The sequence below is a fragment of the Hippocampus bargibanti genome, linkage group LG06, assembly GCF_051943395.1.
Source record: "Hippocampus bargibanti isolate YZ-2025 linkage group LG06, ASM5194339v1, whole genome shotgun sequence".
Taxonomy (NCBI): Eukaryota; Metazoa; Chordata; class Actinopteri; order Syngnathiformes; family Syngnathidae; genus Hippocampus; species Hippocampus bargibanti.
Genome location: NC_142739.1, coordinates 24,405,655 through 24,418,221, shown reverse-complemented (window position 1 = coordinate 24,418,221; position 12,567 = coordinate 24,405,655). Strand labels below are relative to the sequence as shown.

The 12,567-nt window shown below is 39.3% G+C and overlaps 1 protein-coding gene across 2 annotated transcripts in view; it reads right to left on the bottom strand.

Annotated features, from left to right (window-relative positions):
• Positions 1-5,431, bottom strand: part of sema6cb (semaphorin 6Cb) — a 124,999-nt gene extending 119,568 nt beyond the window's left edge. For both annotated transcript variants that reach the window (XM_088998845.1, XM_088998846.1), the window contains exon 1: positions 5,223-5,431. The gene's annotated coding sequence lies outside the window, so the exon portion shown is untranslated. The remainder of the gene's footprint in view (positions 1-5,222) is intronic.
• Between the last annotated feature and the right edge of the window lie 7,136 nt (positions 5,432-12,567).

Here is a 12,567-nt window from a genome sequence, read left to right as displayed (position 1 = left end):
ATTTCAGAATCAGAATCATCTTTATTGCCAAGTATGTAGAACACACAAGGAATTTGTTTCCGGTAGAACACGCTGCACTAGTATCGTTGTCAAAAAAAACTGCTAAGTGGCACTATACAGTTCCATTTTGGCTACTGTTGAAAGAGTTCAAAGAGTTAATGGCTTGGGGTAAGAAGCTTGTCGCCATCAACACGTAGTTTTCAGACCAAACAAAGTACCCAAAATGCATTGTGTGTCGCTTTCTCGGTCAGGAGTGTTGCAGACGTGACGTTACGTCAGGCATCGTCATCAAATCGAAAACAAGACTTCCTGAATATTCAGCGTGAGTCTTAAAATGTAAAATATAGCTATATGCAGTGGAATCTTTGTAAAATACGCTCAGTAGAAGTCATTTGAAGTGATTTTACAAATTATGGAAACAACTTGTCCGGGGCGTCGGTTGTCCTTTAAATGATTTCACAAAAAAAAAAAAAAAAAAAAAAAATACATCAGAGTCATTGTCATCAACAAAGGCTGAATTGCATATACTTCCTGTTTTCCAATGACATTTCACTGTTCTTCCAAAAATCACATCTATACATTTTAATTTTTTAAACCGCTTCCGAAAAACAGAATTGTTACCGAAAAATCAGCGTGTTACCACAAAAACAACAGTTTCAATGTCAACTGTCGTCAATAAGTAAGAAGAGTTCAGTTGGCTCGGTTCTAGAATCGCAAAGCCGGCCGACCTTTTGTCCTGCTCTGCCATTAATTGAACTCCAAGCGAGCGCGAGCTAACAAGCGGTCAAAAGAAGTTGATCGGGATTACATCCGGACTGTTATGACAAATGCAAAGCGCAAGAAGAACTGCAGATTGGTGACACATACACAAATGTTGTAATTTGGTAGCTTGGTTATGAAATGCTGCTAGCACAATGCGAAAATAGAATTGAATCGTCAATCGTCAAATACACAAAAAGATATGTCAACTTTTCTTGTCCTGGATTTGACCAATTTGAAAATCGGATGTGCTCTGATTGGTCGCCTCGGCGGGCTGTTAGCGGAACAACCTGTTTTGTTTATTTTTACTCGCGCCTTTAAAAGCCGCTCGACAACTTCCCGTTTTACCGAGCTTGAAATGCTTCCATGTTTAGGCGGCACACGCCTACCTGGATGCTACTTCATCCGATCCCAACTCCCGACATACACATCCTTCCCCGAATCGTCTTCCCAGTTTCGAAGCCTCATTTCAACCACCATTACCCCAAGGGCCGTTAAGGGGGTGCCATCTGTAGCGCAGGACCCCCACACACACACTCTACCCGCCCCATTGAGAATGCAAATGGAGACTAAAATTACATTCAGGGATTAACACTCCATTCGTTGCGCCGATTTGGACACCGACCAATCAAAAACGGGGAAAGTCACATGACAGCACTTTGTCTGAAAACATCGTGTTGATGGCGAAATTAGAAGGAAAACACATAAATAATGCGGTAGTGAATCGTTGTGTGTTGCACCAAGACTACAAATTGCGGTCACACCATACAGAAGTTGACACAAATTCCCAGCAGAGAAATCAGCCCCTTTCCAACGGAGCTTGGGCGCCATCTTGTGCATTTTCTGGGCACTATATTGGAGTCCAAAGTGCTCGAATTGATACGGAAGAACTTCTTTCATCTATTGCAAACATTTATGCTTTCCTCTTCAGAACTATTTGAATCATATTCATAACTGGATGAGTAGCAAGAAAGCATCTCCTCCAAGTCTGAACTCTCTGAAACCTTTGTTTTGATTCTGGAGCAAGGCAAGACGTTGTTGCAGTTTTAGCACACTTTAAGTCATTTTTATTGGTGTTCTGCATTTGACGAAAAATGTCAGCTTGCGCGTTTTGGGTATTTTAGATGATCTAAAACGTTTTTCTGATGTCAGTTAGGAAACAAAAAAAATGGTGTCGGTTGTGCTTTAAACATACTTATATAAGCCTCTAACATACAATCCACACAAACTATAGCACTGAAGTAACTTACGAACGAATTCACCTTACAAACAACCTGATACAAGCCTTAAACATTCTTCTATCAATCTTAAACATACTTATATAAGCCTTAAACATACATTCCATACCAACTATAGCACTAAAGGAATTTACGAACAAATTCAACTTACGAACGAATTCAACTTACAAACGAATTCAATTTACGAACGACTCTTTGGAACGTATCTCGTTCATAAGTTGGGGAGCATCTGTATCTTCCACTGTCCTCGATAAAACATTTTGGACTGCAATTGACTCGTATGACACCAGGCAGAAAAAAACAAACAAAAACCATTTGGGCCTTTTTCACTGAAGCGTCCACTCACTTTTGTTACTTGATGTTTCAACCTAAATGGCTCTTGACTGAGGAATTTTACGAGGACAGTAACTCCTCTCCGTTATACAAGCAGTACAGTAACCATTCCACCTTGAAGCAAAGTGTGGTTTTGTCAGTCTCATTCCACGAAAAAAAAAGAAAATATTTACATATACGCGAGGGCTATGCTCACTTTTGTCAGCCATTGCGAGCAAAATCCTGGAAAGCAAAACAACCTCATGGATGAATGCTGAATGGATGCTGACCGCAGGTCAAAGATACTTTCAGTCAAACGGACAAAAACTGAAGGCTGATAGTGAAACCTGAGCTCACCATCATCATCATCATACAGTATTGCTGTCGCCCGGTTCTAACCCCGCACCCTGTTGATTCATGAAAATAACAACAACACCAGGGATGGAAATGGAAACTAAAATGACTCATGGCGATTAACACTACAGTGGTCGCGCCGGCCAGAATAGCGACCAATCATCGGCCCGCCGCTGTGCAAAAATGTGTCCACTTCAGTGCCAGGGATTTTGTCATTTTCATTCAAATTCCAGGACCCACAGAATAGTGACTTTCAGGACTACGTAAACATTTAATTCATCGTAAAAACCTTAGACTTGCTTCTTTCATCAGTAAAAAAAAATAATTCCTAAGTTATATAGGTCTGGAGTTATCTGAGTTTGAAATGGCTCCGGCTGTACAAAAGGTAAATACTGCCCTCTTGTGAGAATGGAAAACATTGCCAGAGGTTTGACTGAAGCGTGAAACGCACTAACTGAAAGAAACAACCGGAACTAATTCGGGAATGGTGCTACACGTCATGCTTTTCAATTACCGAAAAAATTCGAGAATGGCAGTGAATGAGTTAAATAAAAATTGCCGATGGCATGTCAACAAAGCGGTGAGCAGTCACGGTCAGGACATTTTTTCCTGCAGTCCTATACACCACCAAAAATATATTTACAATCAAAATTGAAATACTTTTGGTATAAAATTACATGATTTTGTCACTAATATAATTCAGAGAGCGGAAAAATTATTGGCATGTTTTGGTTTGCGGCCAACGGGTGGCACTATATCACCCTGCCTGCTGCTGCTCAGGTGTTGTTCGTTTCAATCAGTGGCAGTTAAAAGGACTACCGGCACGACTATTCAGTGGCGGGTCATTGTTTGTTTCACCCTATCAGGTTTGTTTCATCTTGTCATATTTTAACTTATGGTTTTGTTTGCTACTTTGGACCTTTCCGTTCGTGATTTTTTTCCTGCTGACTTTATTTCATACAATTTGTCCAATACGCCCTCCGCCTGTCTGCTTTTTTTGGGGTCCGCCACCATCACCTCGCAAATCATAACAATTATCGATTCTCTTCCCACCTTCAAATCCCATCTCAAAACCCAACCTATTTAAAATCGCATTTTCTGTGCAGCTCTTTCTCTTGTTTCTATTTATAACTGACTTTTACTTATTGTATTCTATTTGTGATTGTATTTTATTTAGTATAGTACCTATGCTTGTCTGTGACTGTAAGGTGTCATTGAGAGCTTTGAAAGGCGCTTAAAATGAAATGTATTATTATTGTAAATGAATAAATTGTTTAGCCAAATTTATATATTTTTTTGAACAAATGGATGACATTTTTTTAAACTCGCTGCCTCACGTCGACAAAGGATTATTTTTAAAATACAAAAATATGAATTGACAAATGCCCATTTTAAAATATGTGGGGATTCATTCATTGCCTGACCAATTCAACTAGTTCCGTAAATAATCCAATTATTTGTTTTTCCCCTCACAAAACCAAAGCGCTGACCCTCGACATTGTCATCCTTTGTCTTTCCTCTGATCGGTTGCTCAGAGCAAAACTTGTGACAGCCAAATTTCGATCAGCTAAACAAAACCTGCACGTCTAAGCGCTTTGTTACAGCTTCAGATGTTGTTAAAGCGCTATATTAATCAATATGTATTGTATTGGGTGATGTATTTGGATGAAACGGCTGTTATATTAGACAGATGATCGGATTATCATTGTCAAATTCTCCAAGCAAAGTATGTGTGCCATGATATGTGCGTTTTTTTTTTTTTTAGTTGAATAACGATGCTTTGTAGATAGAACCGTGACGTGATAATGGCGTTCTTAAAAGCTAGATTAAATCATATGAGATGCCCACTGAAAACCCAGGTTCTAAATCCACGATCCGTCCTCCGATAAAAACCAACTTGATGGACACATATGGGATAAAAGCCAAACGCAAATCGCTTCCAGTCAAGCCAACAAAACTGGACTCTCGGATCAGAACCCGAGTTCGCCAACGTCGTCGCCGTGATGTCACTGCAGCAGCAGACGGCAGCGAAGCCAGGTCAGACGATTTCTCCAAGGGGGGATGAGGTGACAACTTAAAACGACATCAACAGTGACTTGACGTGCACGCGCACTGCGAGTGCACAAAGACTCGTTGGTTGACCTGTGTTCTCAGCATCGTCTGCGTGTGTGTTTATGTGTGTGGCAAGCAGCATAACAATGCTGTGAGGAACAATGAGCTCTCATCGAGACGCCCGGACCTGGTAAGGTCCAGGAAGCTAAACACGAAAACATTCATAAACGTGAAGGAGGGTGGGGGGCGCTCGAAGAAGGGGCGGGGGGGGGGGGGGGTCTTACAAGCTTATTAGGCATGCAGAGCGGGTCAAATTTTCGAGTCAGATGTTTTTCATTAGCGTCACACTCTCTGAGCGCAAAGTTGCGGAGCGCGGACGTGGACGCCAACGAGCTGAGAAGACCACAGACACCCCCCACTTACCCCCCACGCTCCAAATAAAAACAATAAAGCCAAAGCTGAAGTAGAAACAGACACGAGAGAAGAAGTGGGGACTGTTTGTCTTACCTTCTTCCTTGAGGTAGGTGACGGTGAGGCTCGCGACGACCACGTAAAAAATTCAACTGTTCGCTAGCTCCTCACTTGGTCAATTTTAAATGCTGTGATGTCACGTTGAACTGTTATATTATCTTGTTGTTGCTCTTTCGTTGAGTTTGTGCTCCACGGGTGCTTGCGTATCCCATAAAGTGTCCTCGCGCTCTGACGAGACTCGAGCTGAACGAGGCTGAGACAAGACCAAGAAGCATTGAGAACACGCCTTTCCATATGAGTGACAGGTGGGACGGCCAATTGTGGTGAAGGTAATAGAATTTCTCCTTTCTGATTGGTTAAAGTTGTTTCTCCCTCACGTTCTTATTAGCGCCGCTCATTTTACGTCCAGATGTTAAATGTCGGAACGTGTCGGCCTTTTTTTGAATTGACGCCAGCCAATCAGAGCGCAAGGACGGCTAGATATAAATTTGAAAACAACACCTGAATTAAAAATGTTTTTTTAAGGTCCTCCATGTTAAAAAACCGTCAATGCCTCATTAAATTAACCGACACAACTTTATTACAGTAGATTTAACTCATTGGGACATGACAAGGCATGCCACATTTTAAATTCAGACCGAACACCTGAACCGACGAGCTGAGTCACGTGATAACATACATGTAAAGACTCACGATTTGGTCGGGAGACTTCGGATTTTGACCACAATATCCACAATAATTTGGAAAGTGAAACAAAAGAAAATGTAAAAAACAAAATACATTGTTTATAGTAATTGAATATATAATAAACAATGAAAGCATTTTTATGTTTTATTTACTTCCAATTTACACTTTTGGAATATTCATATTCTTTTAATACGCACCACTGAGTCGAGAGTACGAAAATCTTTCGATTTATAATTTCTGAAACTTAACATGTGATAAGGTTTGTTTTGAAAAAGTAAATAAATACATACAATTAGATGGATTGGATTATTAAAAATACTGTCACTAGCTTTGTGACTGATTTATCTCCTGTATATGATAGTTGTCCATGTTAAGCGCTTTTTTTACAGCTCCATCTAATTGAATTAGCATAATCACTAACATGTCTTGTCCATCATACATGCCAGTAAAGCACATTTTCCACATTGGTTCAAGCGTGCCAATTTGTCGCAGTTCGCATTTATGTGTTCACGCCATTGGTCGCGCGTTACAGATCGTCGTTACTACTACTATTCGTGACGTAAATGGAGCTACGAAAAGCGCCACTTGAAGCTAATTTCATTTCTATGTGAATGAGCCTAAGACGCTAATTTTAAAACTCAGTCCGTCGTTAGATGAGAAAAAAAAATGGAGAAAAACACAACACGCAAATTGATACAACACTTTATTCGATTTGATCTTGTCTCCATTAGAACAAAACCACTTTCATTCCTTCAACGTATTCATAGCTTCTCTTTGCCAGTCTTCTCTGGAGAGCAGCGCGCGCCATGGGGATGTTATTATGGGATGCTACTACAAACAATATTGGTATTACAAGAGGAGAAGGGAGCGCGCACTTTAGAAATATTGCTACGCTGGGAGTCATTTGTGCTTGCAGCTTTTTCCACATCGCCCCTACACCCCCTCAAAAAAGGTACACCGCGTCATTCTGTACACAAAAAAGAAAACACAAACCTTCCACTCTAATGACTTGATTGCAAACTCACAGGGACGATCGTATTTGTTCCCAGTGACTCTTTGTAAAATTTCATATAATACAGTAATAATAATCCATTTCATTTTGAAGCGCCTTTCAAAACTCTCAATGTCTCTTTACAGTCACAGGATCAGTTTTTCTGTGGGTGAGCAGCGGCAGTCACAGGCGCCAGCGTTCACTCAACCCGGAAGTAACTCAAATAGATAGCAAGCTAGCTAGCTGATAGATAGCTAATAATAATAATAATCATCATCATCATCATCATCATAATAATAATAGTAATAATAAATTTAATTTATGGTTGAGTTTGAGTTTCCGACTTTGCGGCGAGTCATCAATCCATGACAATAACTCATAATTTTCCAAATTTAATGTCACACGTCTGTCTCGTTGGCTTTACATCTGATTTCAATCATTTTATGCACCCTGTAAAGCGATAAACGTGATAAGCTATCCTATGTATTAACCTTTGTTCCTCAAAGGGTTACATTACAAATTCAAGATTTTATTTGAGAATTGAAAATATGAGTTAGAGCGCCATTCCCGAATTTGTTCGGGTTTGTTTTTTCTTGCTTGGGTGGCGATAAAGCACTGGTCAGACCTCTGGCAATGTTTTTTTTTCTCCTTCTACGAGGGGTCAACATTTCCCTTTTGTCCATGTTCGCGTTTTGTTACAGCTTCATCGGTTGCTAAAGCGCTATATAAACCAACCTGAATTTTTGGGGAATTTGGAACAGATTAAGGCATTGACATGGAAAACGCGTCTCAACTTACACATTTTCTTCCAGAACCAATTAACTCTTTCGCAGCAATTCCGAAATTTATTCAGGAATTGAAAAGTGTGACGTGGAGTGCCATTCACGGATTTGTTCGTTTTTTTTTCTTGCGGGGGGTGCCAATAAAGCGCTGGTCAGACCTTTGGCAATGTTTTTCCCTTCCACAAGGGGGCTTCAGCTGTTGTTAAAGTGCTATATAAACCAATACCTATGCATTTCATTTTATTTTGTACAGCAACCCCCATTTCAAGCTCAGATAACTCCAGACCCATATAACTTAGGACTTAACACTTTTTTTTCTGAGGAAAGAAGAGAGTTGAAGGTTTCTGACACTGCATTGAATCATTATGTCCTAAAATTCAATAATCTCTGGGTCTTGGAATTTGAGTGAAAATGACAAAAACCCTGGCACTGGAGTAGACACATTTTTGCATATTGTATGTCAGTGAATGAGTTAAAAAAAATAAAACAGAAAAAAACTTGAAGAGATGAGTAAACTATTTTTTTTTCAAATTGTACGCCATACTATCACGACAGTCACAATCGGTATGTCACCCAAGAAATGTCTCGATACAAGACACAAGCCCTCTATGATTTAATTTAATATTTGGTACATTTTTTTAGGGGGGACAGGGGTTCAGGATGATGTGGCTAATGTAACTTCTCATTGAGGTTTAAAGGACAACCGACGTCTCCGGACAAGTTGTGTCCATAATTTGTAAAATGACTTCAAATGACTTCTACTGAGCGTATTTTACAAATACTCCACCGCATATAGCTATATTTTACGTTTTAAGACTTGCGCTGAATATTCAGGAAGTCTTGTTTTTGAGTTGGTGACGAGTCCGTACGTGACGTCACTAAAGGACCTCCCTTGACCGTAAAAAAGACGCATTGTAGCGGTCCTTCCATCACGTCAATGTATTTTGCTGTACTTGTTTGGTCTGGGGACCTCGTGTTGCACCCAAAAGCCGCCAGAAGGCCAGAAGAGGCCGTCCAAGCGCCATATAAGGAATTTATCAGCCTGTGTAAACGGAGGTGGCCACAGGATGTCGTCATTTTGTGCCTCTTTTTTTGGGTGAGAGATTTTCCACCAATGTTGCCTCAAAATGGCACAAATACATTCTTTAATCGATTGCAAACATGTATGCTTTCCTCTTCAGAAGTATTTGAATCATATTCATAACTGGATGTGTAACAAGAAAGCATATTATCCGAATGTGAAGCCATTGTTTTGATTCTCCAGCAATGCAAGACGTCTTGGCGTGACGTCACGAACTGGGGGCGGGACTTTCTGAAAATGCCCAATTCGCAGCTCAATTTTTTGCAGATTTTGGACACTAAGTCATTTTTATTGGTGTTTTGCATTTGACTAAAAATATCATACTGCGTCTTTTGGGTATTTTAGATGCTATAAAACGTTTTTCTGGTATCAGTTAAAAAACAAAAAAGTGACGTCGGTTGTCCTTTAAAAAAGTCTGTTTAAGAGTCAAGATAAAGCCTGGCTGTGGCCACATTTGGACACTGACTAATATCTGGATGCAATGGCTGGAGTCCATTAGAATGACAAACATTCCATTAGTTTAATTTCTCCAATGCATTAGAAAGCAGACATGCTTCACTTTGCTGCATCTGTCACTGTGACGCATCGGCAAGCGCCAACCGCCCCAGTCACACCCTACCCGACCTTCATGAGTGATGATGATCTACAGACGTCGGTGTCACTCGTGGAGATCAAGACCGAGCATCGAAAATCCGACGTGATGGAAACGACGTGATGGAAGAGGTGAAGAGAATTGAATGGAGGGGAGGAAGTGATTCAATATTAGGAAGCTTGCTTCCTTCTCTTAAGATGAAGGTCAATTCCGGGACGGCGGGCAGACGGATCGATGTCGGTCGGACGGATGGGTCACGCCGCCAAATAAAAGGTTAGAGCGGTCGGGTGTTGTGTACTCGGATAAGATGAATTTAAGAGCTGTCAACGGTGCATTGAAAGTAGAATGAAGCAGAGAAGGTGGTAACATTGACACATTGGGAAACAGCCAACAGAGTGGTACATCGACTTACATGTTTCATTTGTTATTCACGTCAAGTACATTTTGCAATTGAAACTAATTGAAATTATTGTGCTTTCCATTTGGCAGGCAACCGGTTCAGGGTGTACCCTGCCTATTGCCCAAAGAGACCTGGGGTGGGTATAATACTACTATGACTACTACTACTACTACTAATAATAATTAATAATAATAATAATAATAATAATAATAATAATAATAATAACAATAATAATAATAATAGTAATAATAATGTTATTCTTACAATTATTGCTATTATTATTATACATAATTAATAATATTAAGTCATTAATAATAATATTAAGTCATTAATAAAAAAAAAAATAATAATAATAATAATAATATTAATAATAATAATAAGGTTGTTGTTATTATTACAGTTATTGCTATTATTCTAATGCATAATTAATAATATTAAGTCATTAATAATAATTAATAATAATAAATCATCATCATCATACATTTAATTTACAAGCGCCTTTCTGAAGACCCAAGGACACTTTACAATAAAACAATACATAGAACAATAAAACCATGAATACAATTATAAATAATAAAATAAAATAGCAGATTAAACTAGACCATGAATGCAAGTTTGAATAACAAATAAGTAATACATACATATCAAATAATAATTGATAAATAATTAATAATTAATAAATATGAATGAACACATTTATTTTTTAAATACAGACAAAGAGTTCTGTATTAATATCAGTCACCAATCATAAGTTGTTTATTTTATAATAACCTGGAAATAATGTACATTACACTGGGACCTGTACATATGTAACTCAATCACTGCCAGACGATGTGCAAACGTGTTCACTCCAGTGCCAGGGTTTTTGTCATTTTCACTCCAATTGCAGGACCCACAGAATATTGAGTTTTAGGATGACATAAACATTCATTATGGAATTACAAGCCTTACTCTCTTCGTTTATCTAAAAAAATAGTTAATTCCTAAATTATATGCGTCTGGAGTTATCTGAGGTTGAAATCGGGCCGGCTGTACAAAATACAATGCAATACATACATATTGAATTATATAGTGCTTTAACAGCTGAACTTGCAACAATGCGCCAAGACAAAAGGTAAATTGCCAAAGCTCTGACCAACACTTGATCGGCACCCCACGCAAGAAAAAAAATCGAACAAATTCGTGAATGGCTCTCCATGTCACACTTTTCAATTCCCGAATAAATTTGCGAATGAGTTTTCTGGTAGAAAATGTGTACGTTGAGACGCGTTTTCCATGTCAGTGCCTTAATCCGTTCCAAAGGGCCTCAAAAATTCAGACATAAATATTTCCCGAAGCTTAAAAAAAAGCATCAAAATACATTAAGACATACATGTTACAATTAGATTTTCGTCCAATAAATGATAATTGTGCAAACGCGTGGATTTTTTCACGAGTCCCCTTCCGCTACCGATGACCGTGTCCATCTACGCGGCTAGCCAGGCTGAAGAGGAGAAGAAGGTGAAAGTGGACCGAGATGATGTCCGCTTAAAGTGTGCTAATCTGCAACCAGAGTGTTCTCTAGAAGCTCTCCGGGAAAGAGAAGGCCGTCGTCCAAATGACAAGTGAGGCGATTACCGCAGCAGATTGTTGGAGCGGCTCAGCGCTAGCAACACTTGTTTGGGCGCCACTTTAACACACTCACGCATACACATACACGACACACGCTACACAAAGACACGGCTATGGTAATAAGCTAGCGGAGTGCTCAGCTGGGACCGGATCCAGTGAGTCACAGTTTGACTTAGTGAGTGTCTGCGCTCAGCAGACCGGGCCTGAAGAATTTTAAGTTCTGCTCAGATGCGTCCACTTTTTAAAATAAAAGCTGTGTAACGCCGCAGGATGCTTCCACATGAACGCATTTCTTTTTATATGCCTTCAGTCCGTATATACACACAGACGCGAAGCCTTCAAAAAGGGCCCAAGCAGAAAGTCTTTTAATCGCAACCCCCTCCCCCGCCCCCCACCTTTTCACACCGCCGATGGAAACGCAGAATTTTCCATTTTCTTACCCGGTTGCTGTTGTGCTAACAGCAAGAAATGGGGTTTGAAGTCGACCCGCAAATTGCACAGCGCCGTTCATCATCAGTGATGCGTTTACAAGAAAAGGCTGTAAAAGTACTCACACTGTGCTCAAGTTGAGAGTTGAGAGTTCTGAAATGTACTTGAGGATCTGTAAAATGAATTCATCCAACCATTTTCTAATCAGCTTATCCTCAAGAGGGTCGCGGGTGTGCCGGCGCCTACCCGAGCTTTCTTCGGGCACTAATACTAATACTAATACTAATACTAATACTAATACTAATACTAATACTAATGTGAATCCTAATGCTAAGTCTAATGCTAATACTCCTGTTAATACTACTACTACTCCGAATACTACTACTAATAATACTAATGCTAAGACTAATGCTAATACTCCTGTTAATACTACTACTACTACTACTACTCCGAATACTACTACTACTACTACTACTACTACTAATACTAATACTAACACTAACACTAACGCTAATACTAATGCTAATACTAATGCTAAGACTAATGCTAATACTACTACTACTACTAATACTAATACTAATGCTAATACTAATGCTAATACTCCTGTTAATACTACTACTATTACTACTAATACTAATACTAATGCTAATACTAATGCTAAGACTAATGCTAAGACTAATGCTAATACTCCTGTTAATACTACTACTACTCCGAATACTACTACTAATAATACTAATGCTAAGACTAATGCTAATGCTAATACTCCTGTTAATACTACTACTACTACTACTACTACTACTTCGAATAC